Source organism: Pseudorasbora parva, chromosome 3 (assembly GCF_024679245.1).
Source record: "Pseudorasbora parva isolate DD20220531a chromosome 3, ASM2467924v1, whole genome shotgun sequence".
NCBI classification, from domain to species: domain Eukaryota; kingdom Metazoa; phylum Chordata; class Actinopteri; order Cypriniformes; family Gobionidae; genus Pseudorasbora; species Pseudorasbora parva.
Window position 1 is genome coordinate 37,449,465 of NC_090174.1, and position 20,571 is coordinate 37,470,035.

At 44.1% G+C, this 20,571-nt stretch overlaps 1 pseudogene; it reads left to right on the plus strand.

The window, feature by feature from the left end:
• Window positions 1-4,944: 4,944 nt before the first annotated feature.
• Window positions 4,945-12,212, plus strand: LOC137071048 (myosin heavy chain, fast skeletal muscle-like; annotated as a pseudogene).
• The last annotated feature ends 8,359 nt before the right edge of the window (window positions 12,213-20,571 follow it).

The following is a 20,571-nucleotide window of genomic DNA, read 5'->3' on the forward strand; positions in this document are numbered from 1 at the left end:
GGCCGAGGAGTCGGCCGCGAAATCCCGCTTTTCCCAGAGACGATGCCCTGTGTGCGGGCAGAGCACACACCGGCCTGGCAGGCCTTCGTCAGAGTCTCACCTCCGCTCATCATCAGCCCGCGCGGCCTGGTGTAAAGCGCGCCCGGGGAGAAAACAGAAAAACAACAGAAAAACAAAGGAGGAGACACAACATCACTTCCGCGCCCTCGGGGGCGGAGACTCACCACCTCCCTTCCGGCGCTGGAAGCGGTTCTTCTCCCCGATGTCCCTCCTTCTGTTGCGGGTGTCCCGCCTCTTCCACGTTCTACTACTCCACGGAGGGGGCGCACGAGAGGCCACGCTACTGCGTTGGCCCATTTTTCTTTTTTTTGTTTTTTTTGTTTTTGATGGGCCAGGGACACCCTCCTGCCTGGGCGCCACCCCAGACCTCAGCGGAATACACGTTCTATACGTCGCTGAGCGCGCCCTCGCCTCTCTGAACCTTCCCACCACCGCCTCGACGGAGGTGCCGAAAAGCTCAGAGGGCGAGACCGGGGCATCGAGGAGAAAAGCCTTTTCTTTCACCCCGATGTCCACCAAGTTTTAGCCACCGAAGCCTCTCCGTGGCGACCATAGCCGCCATCGACCGCCCGATGGCGACTGCTATGTGTTTGGCCGCCCGGAGAGAGAGATCCGTGGTGCGCCACTCAGCCATCGCATCAGGGGGTAGTCCCTCCCCCTGATCGAGGTCCCTCAGCAGGCCAGCTTGATAAGCCTGCAACACAGCCATTATGTGCAAGGCCGCCGCCGCCTGACCCGCCGATGTGTATGCCCTGCCATTAAGACGTGAAGTCGTCTTTAATGGTTTCGATGGCAGGGCTGGAGCTCTTAGTGTCGACGGCCGCCCGGACGCGAGACAGTTCGCGAACGTATCGTCGATGGGCGGCATCGACACATACCCTGCCTCGGCCAATCCCCCGACATCAGCAAAATTAAAGCGCTGATGTCGATGGACTCGCGCCGAGTAGGGTTTCTTCCATGCCCCCACGACCTGCTCGTGAAGGTCGGGGAGGAATGGAAGGCTCCCGGGAGCTGGGCGGCTATGTATCACATCCAGCAGCTCCCCATACATGGGGCAGGATGGCTGGGAGGATTTGGCCTCAGCCTCATTTTCCTCCTCATCCACAGCCATCCTCTGATCGACTGGAAAAGCACGGGCTGACGAAGAGGAGGAGTCTCCATCCGACTCCTCCTCCGTCCGCCTGCTCTCGCGACCTGGCTGATCGTCCGCGAGCACTGTGTTCTCCAGACGATGAGCCAGATCCATATGGGAGCCCCAGGACAAACGGCGGCGTTCAGCCTCGGCATGAGCGGGACCGCTCCCAGATGCTGGCTCTTCTTCCCTCGAGAAGAAGACCAAGCGAGAGCGGAGCGTCCTCAGTCGGAAAACGCTCGCAGTTTGCGCAGGAAGCCCCCTCGAGAACCTCCCGCGCGTGCTCTTCCCCCAGGCAGAGCACACAAAGGGTGTGCGTGTCCCCAGGCGTGAGAAACCTGGGACACGGATCAGCGCACTTTCCTGTACGCTCCCTTAGATTTACGTGTGCACTTCATTTTAGAAAGACTTTCTAGCGAACCAGACAAAACAGTCCCTGAAGACGAAAGGATGTTGTCATGTTGGCACGGTGCCTTTTTATACTTCCTGGTCGCACGGTGATGACATCACCAGCTGCCGACGGTCAGTAGGATTGTGATTTGATAGCGATTTCAGACACCTGTCACGCTGAAGGCGTTCCCCATAGCGTCAGCTGACGCAGCGCGAGTTCCCTTTCAAAAGGGAACTCCTCTCGTTTTGTAAGTTCACCACTTTTTATTTACACTAAAGTTGGTCAGGTTTTTTAAAATTTTATTGGTAACACTTTACTTGAAGGGGTGTGCATAAGACTGACATGACACCTTCATAATCATGACATGACACGTGTCATGAATATGAAGGAGTTTTTATGCATGTTTATGACAACTGTCATTAAGTGTCATTCGCTTAATTATGTCATTTTTTATGCAATGATGACATTTCAGAGTTGTCTTTGTTATGACAACTTGACATAAACCAATACATCATAACCTGTCAGTGTCTTTGTCATGACAACTTGACATTACCAAGACAACATAACCTTTCATAAACATAACATAACAGATTATCAAATTTAAGAAACTTACTTAGCTTATAGGGTTAACCTTAAACTGTTATGTGGTTGGTTTTGATGTTGACTGAGGCCATTATAATGTCATACATTTTTTTCAGTGGCAAAAGTTTAATTTGTCAGTAAAATGTAATTAGGTGTTAATACGCTGTCAAATTATTTTTTAATAACAGCATCATTAATATTTTTCAGTTCACAATGTTTTATTTTATTTTTTAAGTTTCCTCCACCAGCTTCAACAGAAGGTTAGATAATAGACAATTTCAAATGTCTTAAAAATATGAAAAGGAGTTCGAGAAATAAAATCAATCATTTAATTTTTAAGACCTGCCCTCTCACAGAACTGACTCTTAAAAACACAAGGCATGAATTTATACACAGGTGACCAGCACCAATTAACGCAAAAAGGGGAAAACACGTACACAAATAATGGCCATTACACAAAATAAACATATATATATCAACATCATATACACACATAAACAAACACAGAAAAATAACAATTTGTCAAATGACTTCCCTTTATAAATTATCTTCCGATGTATAAAAATAAGAGAAATAGTCTTTAGAGCCCCTCCCCGGGCTGAACAAGGAATGTTTGCGGCTAGAGCCTAGGCCGGAACATTATATATAGGGCCAACGTTTCCGCCCGAACCCCTTTTGACGGTGCACCAGCACACGGGACTCCACCATAACAAACGGAATGGTGAGAATAAACTCAAACTATTCATTAAAGAGTGAGCGAAAGTTTAAATAAAGTATATTAAACCCAAAATAACGTTGTTGTGAATTGTTTTTACTTGACATTAAACTAAATTGACATTAAACACCTAAACAAACTAACCTGACTGAGGCTCTGTCAACAACTGTTACAGCGTACACATTACCAGTGGTGCCACCATAGACATCATAGGTTTATATGTCTATGCCACGCTATCATTTTGAGTTATATTAATAGTTTTTAATGACTCTGTACGATTTCCTCTATGATGCCATATTTCAGGTCAAGCTAAATATTCATGACACTGTTATAAAATAGTTTGACAGAGTATTGACACTTAATGACATGTTAATGACAAATTCAACTTGTACCACTGTAGTTTAGGTCAAGAAATATATTCATGACAATGTTATGAAATAATTTGACACAGTATTGACACTTAATGACATGTTAATGACAAATTCAACTTGTACCACTGTAGTTTAGGTCAAGAAATATATTCATGACAATGTTATAAAATATTTTGACAGAGTATTGACACTTAATGACATGTAAATGACAAATTAAATTTATAAAAAAATCATGACATTATAATAGCCTAATGACAGCCAACGTCAAAACAAACCACATGACAGTTTATTAATAATAATAATAATAATAATAATAATAATAATAGATTTTATTTATAACGCACATTTCATTCCGAAGAATCTCAAAGTGCAACAAAGGGAAAAAATAACAATACATGAATAACAAGTAAAAATTACATCTCAACATCATGCCGGACGCTGATGACGCTAGCATGGAGCAAACTTCAGCCACCATGCAGTTCAAGCCCGAGGGAGACCACCAGTGAGCAGCCGACACCCAGAAGAGAGAGCAGCCGCAGCGAGCAACATCAAATGTCCTTCAAACCAAAACCAACCACAAATTCAAACAAAAACAGAAGAGAAGCGGTGAAAAAAACGGCAAACAACGTCCTCTCAGTGGCTGCAACCAATCAGCAACAGTCCCAATAGTAGCTCTGTTAGACTAGTCACAAACATAAGAAAATAAAATAACATCTAAATTTAATAGTAAAGTTAACATGATTTGTGGGTGGAGAAGCGGCGAACAGACAACGCCAGCATCCTCTCCCCCACGTTGCCTAGCAACTAATGTAATGTAAACCCAAAAAGCTAAGTAGTTTCTTAAATTTAATAATTAATCTGCTATGTAGTTGTTGTGAATTGTTTTTTCTTGACATTAAACTAAATTGACATTAAACACCTAAACAAACTAACCTGACTGAGGCTCTGTCAACAACTGTTACAGCGTACACATTACCAGTGGTGTCATGTCTGTTTATGACAGGTTATGTTGTCTTGGTAATGTCAAGTTGTCATGACAAAGACACTGACAGGTTATGATGTATTGGTTTATGTCAAGTTGTCATAACAAAGACAACTCTGAAATGTCATCATTGCATTAAAAATGACATAATTAAGCGAATGACACTTAATGACAGTTGTCATAAACATGCATAAAAACTCCTTCATATTCATGACACGTGTCATGTCATGATTATGAAGGTGTCATGTCAGTCTTATGCACACCCCTTCAAGTAAAGTGTTACCGAATAATTATTATCTCCTTTTATTGTAAATTTAACCATATGCAGAAGTCAGTAAATGTTTCTGTTATTTTTTCTCTCCATCAGTTCAACAGCATGGAGCAGCTGTGCATTAACTTCACCAATGAGAAACTGCAACAGTTTTTCAACCATCACATGTTTGTGCTGGAACAAGAGGAATACAAGAAGGAGGGCATTATTTGGGAGTTCATTGACTTCGCATGGACTTGCCTGCTTGCATTGAGCTCATTGAGAAGGTTCTTTACTGATTTTGTAAGTATTCATTTTCATGGTCTATTCTTAAAATCTTACTTTTTTTGTTTGTAATTAAACAACAATCCTTTCTAAACAGCCCATGGGTATCTTCTCCATCCTTGAAGAGGAGTGCATGTTCCCGAAGGCTACAGACACTACCTTCAAGAACAAGCTGTATGATCAGCATCTTGGCAAGTGCAATGCTTTCCAGAAACCAAAGCCTGCCAAAGGCAAGGCTGAAGCCCACTTCTCCCTGGTTCACTACGCTGGAACTGTGGACTACAATGTTGCTGGCTGGTTGGACAAGAACAAGGATCCACTGAATGAGTCTGTTTTGCTGCTGTACCAGAAGTCTTCTGTCAAACTGCTGGCTACTCTCTACCCGACTGTTGTTGAGGGTAATAAAATGAAGTGTGAACTGTGAACATGATTATATCCGTATTATATAAAAATGAATCAAACATTGATTCAGTTTTACACTCTGTTCTTGTTTAAATTATATGCATAACTTTGTCTCTTCATCTGAATAGAAACTGGTGGTGGCAAGAAGGGAGGCAAGAAGAAGGGTGGCTCCATGCAGACTGTTTCTTCTCAGTTCAGAGTATGTCTTTGCTAGATACCAAATATGAATAATGATGCAGTTGAAAGCAGTGACTGTACATGAGCTTGTTTCACTCTAGGTCATAGAGAATTAAAATAAAATCTGTGAGAAATCTAATTATTTTCCCTATTAAACAGGAGAACTTGTGACAAACTCATGACTAACTTGAGGAGCACTCACTGTGCATTGTCTTATTCCCAATGAGTCCAAGACTCCTGGTAAAGTAATAAAGACAATATTTAATATTAATGTGTATATAATAATGCTATGTTTTATTTGACCAAGTTCATGATGTAAGTTGTTTCTCATAGGTCTCATGGAGAACCACTTGGTTATCCACCAGCTGAGGTGTAACGGTGTACTTGAAGGTATCAGAATCTGCAGAAAGGGTTTCCCCAGCAGAATCCTCTATGGTGACTTCAAACTGAGGTAAATGGGACCATATGAAAAAAACAAAAACAAACTGTTTAGAAGATAAAAAGACAAAAAGAAGATAATATTAGAAGATAAAAAGAATTTAGATAAATCTTCCAATCTTCCATAGATACAAGGTGCTGAATGCCAGTGTTATCCCCGAAGGACAGTTTATGGATAACAAAAAGGCCTGTGAGAAACTCCTGGGATCCATCGACATTGATCATGACCAGTACAGATTTGGACACACAAAGGTTCATATTCAGTTTTAAAACTTTTAAATATACAGTGATATTTGTATCCCATACAGGTTATGCATAATGTTTTATTTAATGTATATAATTTCAGGTGTTCTTCAAAGCTGGCCTCCTGGGTACTCTTGAGGAGATGCGTGATGAGAAACTGGCTGCTCTGGTCACAATGACTCAGGCTCTGTGCCGTGGCTATGTGATGAGGAGGGAATTTGTGGAGATGATGGAAAGGAGGTGATAATTGCATGAATACATTGCCATCAATATTAACTGTACAAATGGTAAACAATGATAATGGTTATGTAATTTAATGATGAATTATTCACAGGGAGTCCATTTACATCATCCAATACAACATCCGCTCATTCATGAATGTCAAACACTGGCCATGGATGAAGGTTTACTACAAGATTAAGCCTCTGCTGAAGAGTGCCGAGACCGAGAAGGAGCTGGCAACTATGAAAGAGGACTTTACAAAATGCAAAGAAGATCTTGCCAAGGCTGAAGCAAAAAAGAAGGAGCTTGAAGAGAAGATGGTAGCACTGCTGCCAGAGAAAAAATGATCTCCAGCTGCAAGTAGCAGCTGTGAGTATTATTGAATTAAATTAATTGAAATTAGGATCCATTAAAATATGCAATGCTGTTTCCAAAATTATAGCAACCTTTTTTTTTAAACAGAAATCTGAGAATCTCTCAGATGCCGAGGAGAGGTGTGAGGGTCTGATCAAAAGCAAAATCCAGCTTAAAGAGACAACTGAAAGACTGGAGGATGAGGAAGAAATCAATGCTGAGCTGACAGCTAAGAAGAGGAAACTGGAGGATGAGTGCTCTGAGCTGAAGAAAGACATTGATGAACTGGAGCTCACCTTGGCTAAAGTGGAGAAGGAGAAACATGCCACTGAAAATAAGGTTTAAGAATGAGTTGGTTTAAAATTGGACTTGATCTCTGTCTGACATATAAAATATAAATAGCAAAATATAAGCTTATTTGGAAAATATAAAAATAAAAAATTCACACAGGTCAAGAACTTGACTGAGGAAATGGCAGCTCAGGATGAGAGCATTGCCAAGCTTACGAAGGAGAAGAAAGCCCTCCAAGAGGCACATCAGCAGACACTGGATGATCTTCAGGCCGAGGAGGACAAAGTCAACACCCTGACCAAATCCAAGACAAAGCTTGAGCAGCAAGATTTTGAAACAAAAAAAAAAGACTTTGAAACAAGTCAGCTGCTCAGCAAGATAGAAGATGAACAATCTCTGGGTGCTCAATTGCAGAAGAAGATCAAGGAGCTCCATGTATTTTTAGATTTTTTCAAACATTATGATCATTATGATCAAATACAGAATAAATACAAATCATCTAATTAACTATACTTTTCACCATAGGCTCGCATTGAGGAACTGGAGGAAGAGATTGAGGCTGAGCGCGCTGCTCGTGCCAAGGTTGAGAAGCAAAGAGCTGATCTCTCCAGGGAACTTGAGGAGATCAGTGAGAGGCTTGAGGAGGCTGGAGGAGCCACTGCTGCTCAGATCGAGATGAATAAGAAGAGAGAAGCTGAATTCCAGAAGCTGCGTCGTGATCTTGAAGAGTCCACCCTCCAGCATGAAGCTACTGCTGCTGCCCTCCGCAAGAAGCAGGCAGACAGTGTGGCTGAGCTGGGAGAGCAAATCGACAACCTGCAGCGTGTCAAGCAGAAGCTTGAGAAAGAGAAGAGTGAATACAAAATGGAGATTGATGATCTTTCCAGCAACATGGAGGCTGTTGCCAAAGCAAAGGTTTAAGAATGGTTTCTAAAATATTTCACGAAAATATAACACATGTGGTTAAGATTTTTAAAAAGTCAATAATATTGGTGTTTACAGGCTAATCTTGAGAAGAATTGCCGCACACTTGAGGACCAACTTAGTGAAATTAAGTCCAAGAATGATGAAAACCTTCGCCGAATAAATGACCTCAGTGCTCAGAGAGTAAGATTTCAAACTGAAAATGGTAAATAATGGCACAATATCTAAAAAATATCAAACCAAATGATGCAGCTGAGCATTTTATATCAATCACTAAAATATGAAGATAATCAATTATGAGTAAATTAGCATCCTTGCAACATATTTACATGATCCTTTGACTTCATTCTCAATGCTCATTTATTATATATTGATTGAATGTACGATGATGTAATATATTTCCCCAGCCTAATTGTGTAAGAAATACTTTTCTCATTATATTATTAAATGGTTTATTTTGAATTGAACTGACTTAGTAAACATCTGAACAGGTGAGTTTGGGCGTCAGCTGGAGGAGAAAGAGGCTCTGGTTTCTCAGCTCACCAGAGGCAAACAAGCTTTCACTCAGCAAATTGAGGAGCTGAAGAGACATATTGAAGATGAGGTTAAGGTAATACATCAATACATGCATATACTTGTCAATTTCTTTACTGTAGATACAAGCTAATATTATGTGACTTTGTCTCCTAGGCTAAGAACACATTGGCCCATGCTGTGCAATCAGCCCGTCATGACTGTGACCTGCTCCGTGAGCAGTTTGAGGAAGAGCAGGAGGCAAAGGCTGAGCTGCAGCGGGGAATGTCCAAGGCCAACAGTGAGGTTGTTCAGTGGAGAACCAAATATGAAACAGATGCCATCCAGCGCACTAAGGAGCTTGAAGAGTCCGAGTATGTATATTTGTGTATAATAGTCCCAATTACAGCTGTAATTATAGAATTTAATTCAAAATAATGTGTATTACATAACAGGAAGAAGCTGGCTCAGCGTCTGCAAGAGGCAGAGGAACAAATTGAGGAAGTGAACTCCAAATGTGCATCTCTGGAGAAGACCAAACAGAGACTCCAGGGTGAGGTGGAGGACCTCATGATTGATGTGGAGAGAGTCAATGCTTTGGCTGCTAACCTTGACAAGAAACAGAGAAACTTTGACAAGGTAAAATGTATTCATTATATGATACTATCTTTGTAAAGTATTGCTGGATTGGGCTTTGTTAAACATGTTCTAAATGAACCAATCCTAAAATATTTCCACCAAAGGTCTTGGCAGAATGGAAGCAGAAATATGAGGAAGGTCAGGCAGAGCTGGAAGGTGCCCAAAAAGAGGCTCGTTCACTCAGCACTGAACTGTTCAAGATGAAGAACTCCTATGAGGAGACTCTGCATCAGCTGGAGACCCTTAAGAGAGAGAACAAGATATATATCTGCAGCGTAAGAGTTAAAGGTGAACTATGTAGTATTTTTGCAGTAAAATATCCAAAAACCACTAGGCCAGTGTTTTATATTTTGTTCAGTTGAGTACCTACAATATCCCAGATGTTTCCAACTATTTGTAAATTGTGTGAAAATTGCTATTTTAACTAAGGACAGGGACGTTGCAGCATTGCATTTGAGGGAGTCGCCTGTCAATCGCGTCATATCTGCGTTACCCTCGATTTCGGCTTTTATTTGGCAGGAGCGCTTTACTCTTAGCAGTGTGAACAACTGAACGCACGGAGTAACGTCATAACATCGTTTTAAACACACTTAAATGTATCTAATATGATAAACAGAGCTCCATTACCTCAAAATCATAACCGGAAGAGCGGATCAGTGCAGACGACCGGCGAATGTGTCCCGTCCCGTCATAATAAAAGTCCCGGTATTCGCAAGGCGGGTATTTGTTTAACAATCGCTCCAGCAGCTTTGCTCAGGTCCATAACACTCGGTCCTGCTCTGCTTTAGACTACAGTAACGTTAATAACCGCATGCATGAACGTGATTTCTGCCCGAGTCCTATTTTTCACCGGCTGTGATGAGAAGACCACATCTCCCAAGATGCTGCGCTCACACTTTGCGTCATCAAACTACGCATTTGTTTTGCATAGGCGCCCTCCAGTGGACAAAAGCTGCATAGTGCACCTTTAAACAGTTATATTAGAAAATACTTCAATGTTCTAATTCTAAATTATCTTAAAAAAGTAAACACATTATGATAACAGATAATACAATTTTTCTTTCTATAGAGGAGATTTCAGATCTGACAGAGCAGTTAGGTGAGACTGGTAAGAGCATCCATGAGCTGGAAAAGGCCAAGAAGACAGTGGAGACTGAGAAGGCAGAGATTCAGACCGTCCTAGAGGAGGCTGAAGTAAATACCTGGAGATCAATATGGAATTATTGCTAAACCCACATTATGTGTTGTTAATGCATAATGTTCATTTTCATTCTGATATTTTAATGTTGTCTTATTTATTATAGGGTACCCTGGAGCACGAGGAGTCCAAGATTCTTTGTGTCCAGCTTGAGCTAAACCAGATCAAGGGAGAGATTGACAGGAAGCTTGCAGAGAAGGATGAGGAGATGGAACAGATCAAGAGGAACAGCCAGAGAGTCATTGAATCCATGCAGGGCACTCTGGACTCTGAAGTCAGAAGCAGGAATGATGCCCTGAGAATCAAGAAGAAGATGGAGGGAGACCTTAATGAGATGGAGATTCAGCTTAGCCATGCCAATCGCCAGGCTGCTGAGGCCCAGAAACAGCTCAGGAATGTTCAGGGACAACTCAAGGTATATGAATTCTGTTTGACTTTTGGATGTATTAATATGTTTGTATAATCTAACTTTTGTTAAGGTCAACAGAAAGCAGACTGAAAGCTTATTCTAAAGATATTATTTTCAGGATGCCCAACTGCACCTTGGTGATGCCCAGAGAGGACAGGAAGACATGAAGGAGCAGGTGACCATGGTGGAGCGCAGAAACACTCTGATGCAGTCTGAGATTGAGGAGCTGAGAGCTGCTCTAGAGCAGACAGAGAAGCCGCAAAGTGGCTGAACAAGAGCTGGTGGATGCCAGTGAGCGTGTTGGGCTCCTGCACTCTCAGGTGAGGGCATTTTGTTTAAGGAAATTGAGAGCATCATTCAAAATGTTCAAACTGTTGCTTTCATTTTTGTAGAACACAAGTCTCCTGAATACCAAGAAGAAGCTTGAGGCTGACCTTGTTCAGATCCAGAGTGAAGTTGATGACACTGTACAGGAAGCCAGAAATGCAGAGGAGAAGGCCAGGAAGGCCATCACTGATGTGAGTAACAGTAGCTGCCAAATGTTTTAAAAGACACTTGTGTACTTAGAACATCTGAATCTAATGACTTGTTGTATTAATGCAAAAGGCTGCAATGATGGCAGAAGAGCTCAAGAAAGAGCAGGACACCAGTTCTCATCTTGAGAGAATGAAGAAGAAGAATCTGGAGGTCACAGTGAAGGACCTTCAGCACCGTCTGGATGAGGCTGAGAATCGGGCCATGAAGGGAGGAATGAAACAACTCCAGAAGTTGGAATCCAGAGTAAGATTGTTTTTATTTTGATGTTCGCCTGTATTCTGAGTCTTGATGTGGACAGTGTGAAGTGTCTAAACATCTCTAAATATTTTCCTGAGTGAAATGATTTGAATAATATCTCCCACTAACTTTAGGTCCGTGAGCTTGAGGCTGAAGTTGAAGCAGAGCAGAGACGTGGAGCTGATGCTGTTAAAGGAGTCCGCAAATATGAGAGGAGAGTCAAAGAGCTCACCTACCAGGTACATAAAATGTGTAGTAAAATTCCGGTCACATTAATTTGACTATGCTCTAATCTTATCCATGTTCATTATCTGCAGACTGAGGAGGATAAGAAGAACCTCAACAGACTGCAGGATCTGGTTGACAAGCTTCAGCTGAAGGTCAAGGCTTACAAGAGACAGGGTGAAGAATCTGTGAGTACCTCAATTGAGAACTATAAACAGTTTCAGAATATATGTTCCTGATATAATCGTATATGACTTTGCAGGAGGAGCAAGCAAACACTCACCTGTCCAAGTTGAGGAAGGTGCAGCATGAGCTGGAAGAGGCTGAGGAGTGTGCTGACATTGCTGAGTCTCAGGTCAACAAGCTCAAAGCCAAGAGCCGTGATGCTAGAAAGGTATTTTTTCTCAGTGTTTTTTTACATATTTGCAAACATACTTGTATTTTAAAGGTTCTATTTTACCATAAATTGTTCCATATCATATGTGTACAGATTTTTTATTTGTGTACTTTTTTTTCCAGAGCAAAGAGGCAGCTGAGTAAAAACCTTCACATTCACTGTCACCTGCTCCCATTTGACTCTGAAAATGTGCTCAATAAAACATTATATTCATCTTTTTACAGAAACATTATATTCATCAGAAACATTATATTCATCTCTTTTATTTCAATTGCTCTTCTCCATATAGTGTTAGTGGTGGATTGTTTCATGTCTGATACATTTATTTTCATATACAGCAAATGAGACAAAAAAACTGAACAAAATGTTTAGTCAGTTTAACTTAGAAAATGTACTTATGCAGTAACATCTACAATAACTGGTTTTGTTGAAATTAAATACATAATGTAAGATTACTAATAACTGGAAGGTTAAAAAAGTCAAAAAAAGAAACTGAAGAATACTGTAGATATATATTGATTTCTCCATATAGGTAAAATGGCTTAAGTTTGATATAATTTGTTGTTTCATATGATGTAAATACACACACAAACATTTTATTACCTTTACTTATTTTAATGAAGGACGTTTTACACTCAACTTAACTTAGATTATGCAAAATAAATCAGATCAGTTGGGTCAGCAATATTGTTCATCATTATGGACAATGTATGTCATTAACCACTAATAAAAAAATGGTGTCAGCATTGACATTGACATAGAACATCGAATGCCCACATCCTAAGCACTTCAGCACAATGGTTACAGCACAATTCAGTAACAGAAACTACTCTAAATGTCCAACATAAATGAACATTAAACATTAACACAAACAACCAACTTCTTTCCCTTTACTGAAAAAACACATAACACTTTATCAGAAATGTATTCTTCTAATGCATTTCCTTGCATAGCATGCTAGGAAATGTAGCACTGGGCAGTGAATCTGTAGTTCCCTGCATGTGGGGTTTGCAGATTGAGGGTGCTGTCTTTCAAGGCTTCTGCCAATGGCTTATCTCGTACCTGGGCTGTTGCCATAGTGACAGTTCTGCACTGGTCCTGTACTTGCTTTGTACATCTGCTCTCATTGTTCAGCAGCTATCTGAGTCATTTAAAGTCTTTTGATTCTGTTATGAGCCTAGTTGTTCTGTGAGGCTTTAAGCATGTGTCAACTCCTTGCTTGTCTATGTGATCTGTTGTGTGAGGTTGTTTTACTTTCTGTTTCAGATCCATGAGCTTGGAGCTAAGGAGGTGATACCCTTGGTCAAGTGTGGCTGCAACTCTGGCTTGGGTCATGTATTGTTAGTCCTCTTCTCCCATTGACCAGTTGTGTTGGTTATGGTGCTGTAGGCTTTCAGCAACCCTGGTGGGACCAGTGATCCTCATAATGGCCAGTCAGTCCTTTAGGTCTCCCGTCTGGGAAGATTGGCATGCTTGTTGTTGAGAGGAAGGATGAGAGACCAATGCATGACTAAACAGTTCACAGATAAAGGCTTAATGGGTCAGCTAGGAATAAAGCATACAGCTTGATGTTTTCAGCATAGCTCGCTATTGAAATGTGTCTGCTATGATTACTATCTCAGCTGTGGATGCTAGGATGATAAGATTTGAGTGGTTCTGAGGAATGTTCAATGTTGGTGAGTGTATAAGGAAGAGGACAAGAAGTTTGCTGACTGGGAACAGGTATTTATTGTCTCTTTAACTCAGGTCATAAACAAGGTGCACATCACACCAAAACAAACAAACTTCACTTCTCAATGTCCTCAGAGGTTTCACTAAGCAGTTCCTCTCTGGAAACCGTTGTATCAGTAGAAACCCTGGAGTATATTCAAGTAAATGTGCTTTCCCCCCTCATATCCCCATGAGAAAAGAGATTCATGCTTTTTATTTCTGGAAAAATTCCTCCTATGATGCAAATTGACAATATTTGCATCATAGGAGGAATGTTTGGCCAAAGGCTAAAGACTACAGCAAGCAGAGGGAGCCATTTCCGTTTTGAACCGGTGCATGGGGGATGGGAGATTACACTCAGAGCTCAGTTGGCAGCTACAGGCACTCATTTAAACAGAGCTATGGTGAGCAATGTAAGTCTTTTAACTTCTCAAATTAATTTCTATGAAAGTTAAGCTTGCAAAGGCATGAACTGAAACGGGCCAGACTGAACTTGCGTTGTGAATGTATCCCGCGAGTGTAGTCGCGATTACCTCAGCTCTCATCAAGAGAGCTCAGCTCATTTATCTCACTCCTGCAGTTAGTGCTCAGTGCTGTGATACTCGCGCGGTGACTCACTCATTATATTTATAACAGACACGTTCAGTTTTTAATTGTAGTGTCTTCTCCAACTCAGTCACAGTAATCAAGTTGGTGGCTTTGGGAATGGCCTCACAGGGCAGCGAAGTATTCTGGGAATTGTAGTCTTTCATCCCCATGAAACAAAAATACATTTTCTGTCTTTTCTCAGTCTAGAAGGCACCAAATAAAAATAAAAAAATCACATTTCTACTACATTGATGAACCAGTTTAAATACAGATTCATCTTCCCAGCGCTGAAGTACCCTTTTAAGGTCTTTGCACACTGAGTCCGATATTTTTGCATGCTTTTTTTCGTATTCGTGATCCGAAAAATTCATCACGCACAGAGACCTTGCACACTGAGTCCGATGCGTATTAATGAATGCCGCATGGAAAAAAAAAAACGCAAAACAAGACAAAGTGACGTCTAGTGAGGATGATTTGTTTGTCCTGAGGAGATTGTGTTCATCCACTCCTGCGATCAGGTAGAGAGGAGAGTTTCCCCTCCTATCAAGCTCAGTTTGATGCTTTGCTAGCGATACTGGAGACACATATTAAAAAGAAGACCACTAATTTCCATGAATCAACTGATCCCGGCAGTATGTCTATGGATCCGATCACACACGCGCACACACACAACTTTACAGAGACTTGATGTGCTATAATTATAGCTGTGATATAATAATATTTGTGGTATTTTTGCTAGATTTTTTTGCTAGAATAATATGTATGGTGGCTCTGAGTTGTCAAAACGTCTCTCAAAATGCGTTTTTACGGATACGAAAACGCAGAAAATTGAAACTGTTCCGATTTTTTTTTTGACGGACGAAAGTTTCAGAGGAAATGTGCAAGCGTGATTGACATAACATGAGGTCGAATTTATTTTTTGACGTGCGTAAATTTCGCATGCGAATTACAGACTCAGTGTGGACATGTAGCTCCCTCCACTTGGAAAAGCTGCTTCGATTTTTTACTTTATTTTGGGCTCTATCTAATTCTTTTTTTTAAAAAAATTTTTATCATCGTCATCTGTCTTTTTCCGTTTATCTGTCTTTATTTCATGAGCAGGTGCCACTTTAGGAAATGGCAGTTTGGATTGTTTGTCCGCTAATCTTGAATTTGAATGCCTGTATACGTGCTTTGCATGAGAGGGGTGTAATCAGCACGCACACAAGCTTGATTGACACTGCTAACACACTCTTCCTGGCTCTTATTGGTTGTTTCTTACCGAGAGTGGTGTATTTCTGCAAATGGCAATAGGACCACTGGGAGGGGCTTGATTTTTTTGCAGATTATCTGTCTCATATTCTGTCAGGACATAATGACAGGTCTAACAAATATGTAAAATAATTTTACTTACACACTGAAGCTGCTTTGAAACAATTGGCATTGTAAAAATGCCTCCTGAAAACCAACGTTCCCTATCTCGAGGGAACTTCGAGCTGCGTCGAAACGCTAGGGGACGCCTCTGCGTGCCATGTCATGAAGCAGTTGTGTAATCAGTCCAATAGCGGGACGATACGTCACGGGCGGGTGACGTCATCGACCAGGAAGCTATAAAGCATGCCCGGACCAAACAGTCACTAGCTTCTGTGTCTTCACAAGCGCTCTGTGTGAATTGTATGTCCATTTATTGTGTGTGTGTTCAAAAAAAAAAAAAAAAAAAGACATATAGGTGTTGTGTTCCTCCCTGCCCATGTTACATCACAGGTTGGGATACACACGTCCTAATGTGTGATGTGTTTGGGGCTCGAGCATGCCCAGTCAGCTCTCGAGGGGGTCGGCTGCGAGCATTGCGAGAGACTCCCAATGCGCATATTAAGATCACGCCGGGCACTCTTCGAGGAGAGTGCTTTGGCTCGCGGTCCTCAGGGCTCGGGTCCCGCTGTTGCCGAGGCGCAGCGAAGGCTCGCGTCCTGGGGATCGCAGTTGGATCTAGTGGCGGGGTTAGAGACGGGTGATCCCCTATCTCTGCCTTTAACGTTACCCGCTGGATCTCATGCCTCAGTTAGCGAGCTGGAAGCACGCTCTGCGGTTTTCTTCCGCTCGCGCTGAGGCACAAACGCAGCGCAGCACTCCAGCTCCGAGGAACTGGATGTTGTTAGCGCTGATGATGATCTGCCAAAAGAAAACGACACACACACACTCATAAAAAGAGGTGCTATTGGTGTAACGTTAACTCGCGCTGTGTCCAGGTTAAGTTTAGACTGGCCGGCCGAGTGTCAAGAAGTTCGCCAAAAAATAAATAAATATATAAATAAAATAAGAAAGAGAAAGAACAATATAATGGCGAGCAGACAGCATGTTTGAGATTACGAGGGGCTGAATCTAGTGGCTCGGATCTCGCGTTTGCCGAGGCAGCGTGTAGATCACGGGTCTACAATATAGATTCTATGACTCGATCGCGGATCTCGCGCTTGCCGAGGCAGCGTGTAGATTACGGGGTTGAGTTTAGTGGCTCAGATCGCGTGTTTGCCGAGGCATCGCGTAGATTATGGGTCTGCATCTATCATTCAGAAAGGGCGACGATGTCTCGCGGGGAAGAGACGCTTGCGAGCTATCTCTCCCCCGAGTCCACATCGTCACACAGCCCCACAGCTGCCCACAACAAGCCGGTAAAAAAAAAAAAAAAGTCGGCTTTGGGGGTAGGGCATATTCGGCAGCAGATCAGGCGGCCGCCGGTTTGTATACGGCGGTTGCCCTGCAAGCATATAAAACAAGCAGACCTGCTGGGGGATATTGATATGTGAAATATAAAAATATATTTATATAATAAATAAATAAATAAATCAAAATGTCCCTCTGGGGCTGTCGGGCGGGGCAGCCTCAGCCGAGTACATCCTTTCTCAAACCTACACCGAGCAAAACAAAGAGAGAGCGTGGCCGCTCGGGGCCCCCCCCGCAGAGAGATCGGGGGTCCGGGCGACGCGCTCAGCCGGGACCTTCCCGTGGTAGGGCGGATCTGAGGGCCGTCCTTACTGCTAGGAAGGCCTCGGCTAAGAAGTCCTGACGTCAGAGGCGCAGGACTTCCGATGGCAGTCCCCTCCGGGAGAGTGCGGCTCGCCGAGGCGCTCGCTCGTTCCCGGTGCCATCGGGGGGGGGGCCGGTCTGCCAACCCTGCCACCGTTGGTGCTTCAGGGCGCGGCGGTCCCCGGCGAACATATATCTCCTTGTCCGCCCGGAAACGTAGCGGCTTGGGGATGTTTGCGCCCTCTCGTGAGGGCCCCGGGGCGGTCAGTTCGGTTGCTACCTGCCGGTTATCCGTTACAGGACACCGGGCTGACCACCCAGGAAAATCCAGAGACCAGCCTCGAGAGGCTGGTTCCCTTAGTAGATTTTCTGGCAGCGTGGAAACTTCTGCCGAATATCTCAGAATGGGTCCTGCTCACATTATAAAAAGGGTTCGGGTCACACCCACCCGTGTTCAGCAGGGTTACTCCTACGGTAGTAACCCCCGAGCAGCCTCTGGTCATGGAACGAGAGGTACAGACTCTTCTGCGAAAAGAGGCTATACACGGGTCCCTCCCCTCTGCAGAGAGTCGGGCTTTTACAGCCGGTACTTCATAGTTCCAAAGAAGGATGGAGGGTTAAGGCCTATTTTTAGATCTGCATCAGCTAAACAAAATGCTCACGATAAAACAGATCGTGTGTCACATCAGGTCCGAGGACTGGTGTGTCACAATAGACCTAAAAAATGTATACTTCCACATCTCCATCCTTCCGCAGCACAGACAGGTCTTCAGGTTTGCTTTCGGGGGCGAAGCTTACCAGTATTGAGTGCTGCCATTCGGCCTAGCTTAATCACCCCACACTTTCACCAAGTGCGTGAATGCAGCTCTGGCTCAGGTGCGACTCCAGGGCATTCGCGTGCTCAACTATATCGACGATTGGAACTGGTGTTAGCATAGTCGAAACAGTGGGCGTTCAGCATCGAGATGCTGTTCTCGCCCATATGAGAGTGTTGGGGCTAAGGTTGAACGGAAAGAAATGTGTGCTGGCACCTATAAGCTGCAGAGCACTACTTTTCTGGCGGTAGTCTGGGACACGAAAATAATGTCGGCTCGGCTATCCCCTCCCAGGATAAAAACGATCCTGGATACCGTGAACCAGATAAAGCTAGGTCAGTCACTCACTGTGAAACACTTTCAGAGAGTGTTAGGGCTGATGACAGCAGCGTCCAACGGGGTACCTTTTGGCCTGCGGTACATGAGACCCTTACAGTGGTGGCTCAGGACCAAGGGGTTCTCCCTGAGGGGAAACCCTTTTTCGCTTGATCAAGGTCACGCGGCGCTGCCTACGTGCCTTAGTGAAGTGAAAAGATCCTTGGTTCCTGTCCCAAGGTCCAGTTCTGGGGGCTCCTTGTCGTCGCGTAACGCTAACGACGGATGCCTCCCTAACTGGCTGGGGAGCGGTCATGAGTGGCCGCTCGGCCCAAGGTCTGAGCGGCCGTCAGCTCTCCTGCCACATAAACCAGCTGGAGCTGATGGCTGTTTCAATCATATAAGATCAAACACTTCCTCTCAGACCTGCGGGGCCGCCATGTGTTAGTTCGGTCAGACAACACTTCGGTGGTCTCGTATATAAATCACCAGGGGGGGTTGAGATCGCGTCGGGTGTGGAAGCTGACGCATCATATGCTAACATGGGCCCAAGGCAAGATGCTCTCGCTCAGGGCGATGTACATCCCGGGGGTCCTGAATGTAGCGGCAGACTCCCTGTCGAGGCAGGGAGTGATGCCGGGAGAATGGAGACTCCACCCGAGGTGGTGGAGGAGCTGTGGATCCGCTTTGGGCGAGCCCAGGTGTATCTGTTTGCGTCTCGCGAGACGACACACTGTCCAGCATATTTCTCCCTCACGCATCCAGCCCTGCTGGGGCTGGACGCAATGGTACAGACGTGGCCGAGGCTGCGTCTGTACGCCTTCCCCCCTCTGGCATTGCTCCCAGGAGTGCTGGAGAGCGTCCGCCGGGACGGGGTTCAGCTTTTATTGGTAGCCCCGCTCTGGCCGGGCCAAGTATGGCTCGCCGACATTATGTCTCTCCTAGAAGGTCCTCCCTGGGAAATCCCAGTCAGGAGAGATCTTCTTTCGCAGGCCGGGGGGGTCAGTACTGCACCCACGCCCGGAACTGTGGAAACGGTGGGCTTGGCCCCTGAGGGGGCCCAGTTCATAAACACGGGTCTATCTACTGAGGTGATAGAGACCATGTTGCACTCCAGAGCACCATCCACAAGGAGACTTTACGCACTCAAATGGAGAGTTTTTGTCGCCAAATGGAGAGTTTTGTTTTTGTTTTTGTAGAGTGGTGTACGCACCAGGCTTTGGACCCTGTTAACTGCCCGTTCGGTTCAGTTCTTGAGTTCCTACAAGAAAAATTCTCTGCAGGGTTATCTCCGTCAACACTGAAAGTATATGTGTCGGCGATATCTGCTTATCATATTCCATTAGATAATGCATCATTGGGGAAACACCCTTGGGTCATGCGTTTCCTTCGTGGTACTTTGAGGCGCAGACCTGCGGCACGCTCGAGGGTGCCTACTTAGGCAGTGGCACCCTCTTGTCTGGAGTTTGCACCAGGAATGGTAAAAGCATTTCTCTTCCCGAGGGAAGGATATGCTCCCAAGGTCCCGACTAATGTGCCGGGACCAGTAATGCTGCAGGCTTTCTGTCTGCCTCCGTTCACTAGTCAAGACCAAGAGAAGCTAAATCTGCTATGTCCGGTCAGGGCCCTAGATGCATATGTCCACAGGGCTGCCCTGTGGCCAAACTCAGAACAGTTGTTTGTGTGTTTTTGGGTCCCCGAGCAAGGGAAAACCGGCTTCAAAGCAGATGCTTAGCAAGTGGATAGTCGAGGCTATTTCGCTCGCTTATGAGTCGGCCGGACATCCTTCACCAATGAGGGTCCGCGCCCACTCCACTAGGAGTATGGCTGCCTCTATGGCTCTTATTTTGGGAGTTTCATTGTCAGAGGTATGTGATGCGGCTGGGTGGTCCTCTCCGCATACATTTGTGAGGTTTTACAATCTAGATGTAGCCTCTACACCGGGGTCCCGGGTGTTTCTGGGTTGATTCACACATACAGACATTTGGGACTCTGGCGGCATGGGTATTGAGGTCCCCTAGCGTTTCGACGCAGCTCGAAGTTCCCTCGAGATAGGGAACGTCTCAGGTTACGTATGTAACCATGGTTCCCTGAGAGGGAACGAGACGCTGCGTCGAGATGCCATACTCCCAGCATGCCTGTGATCGATTTGTTCGACTTTTCCAG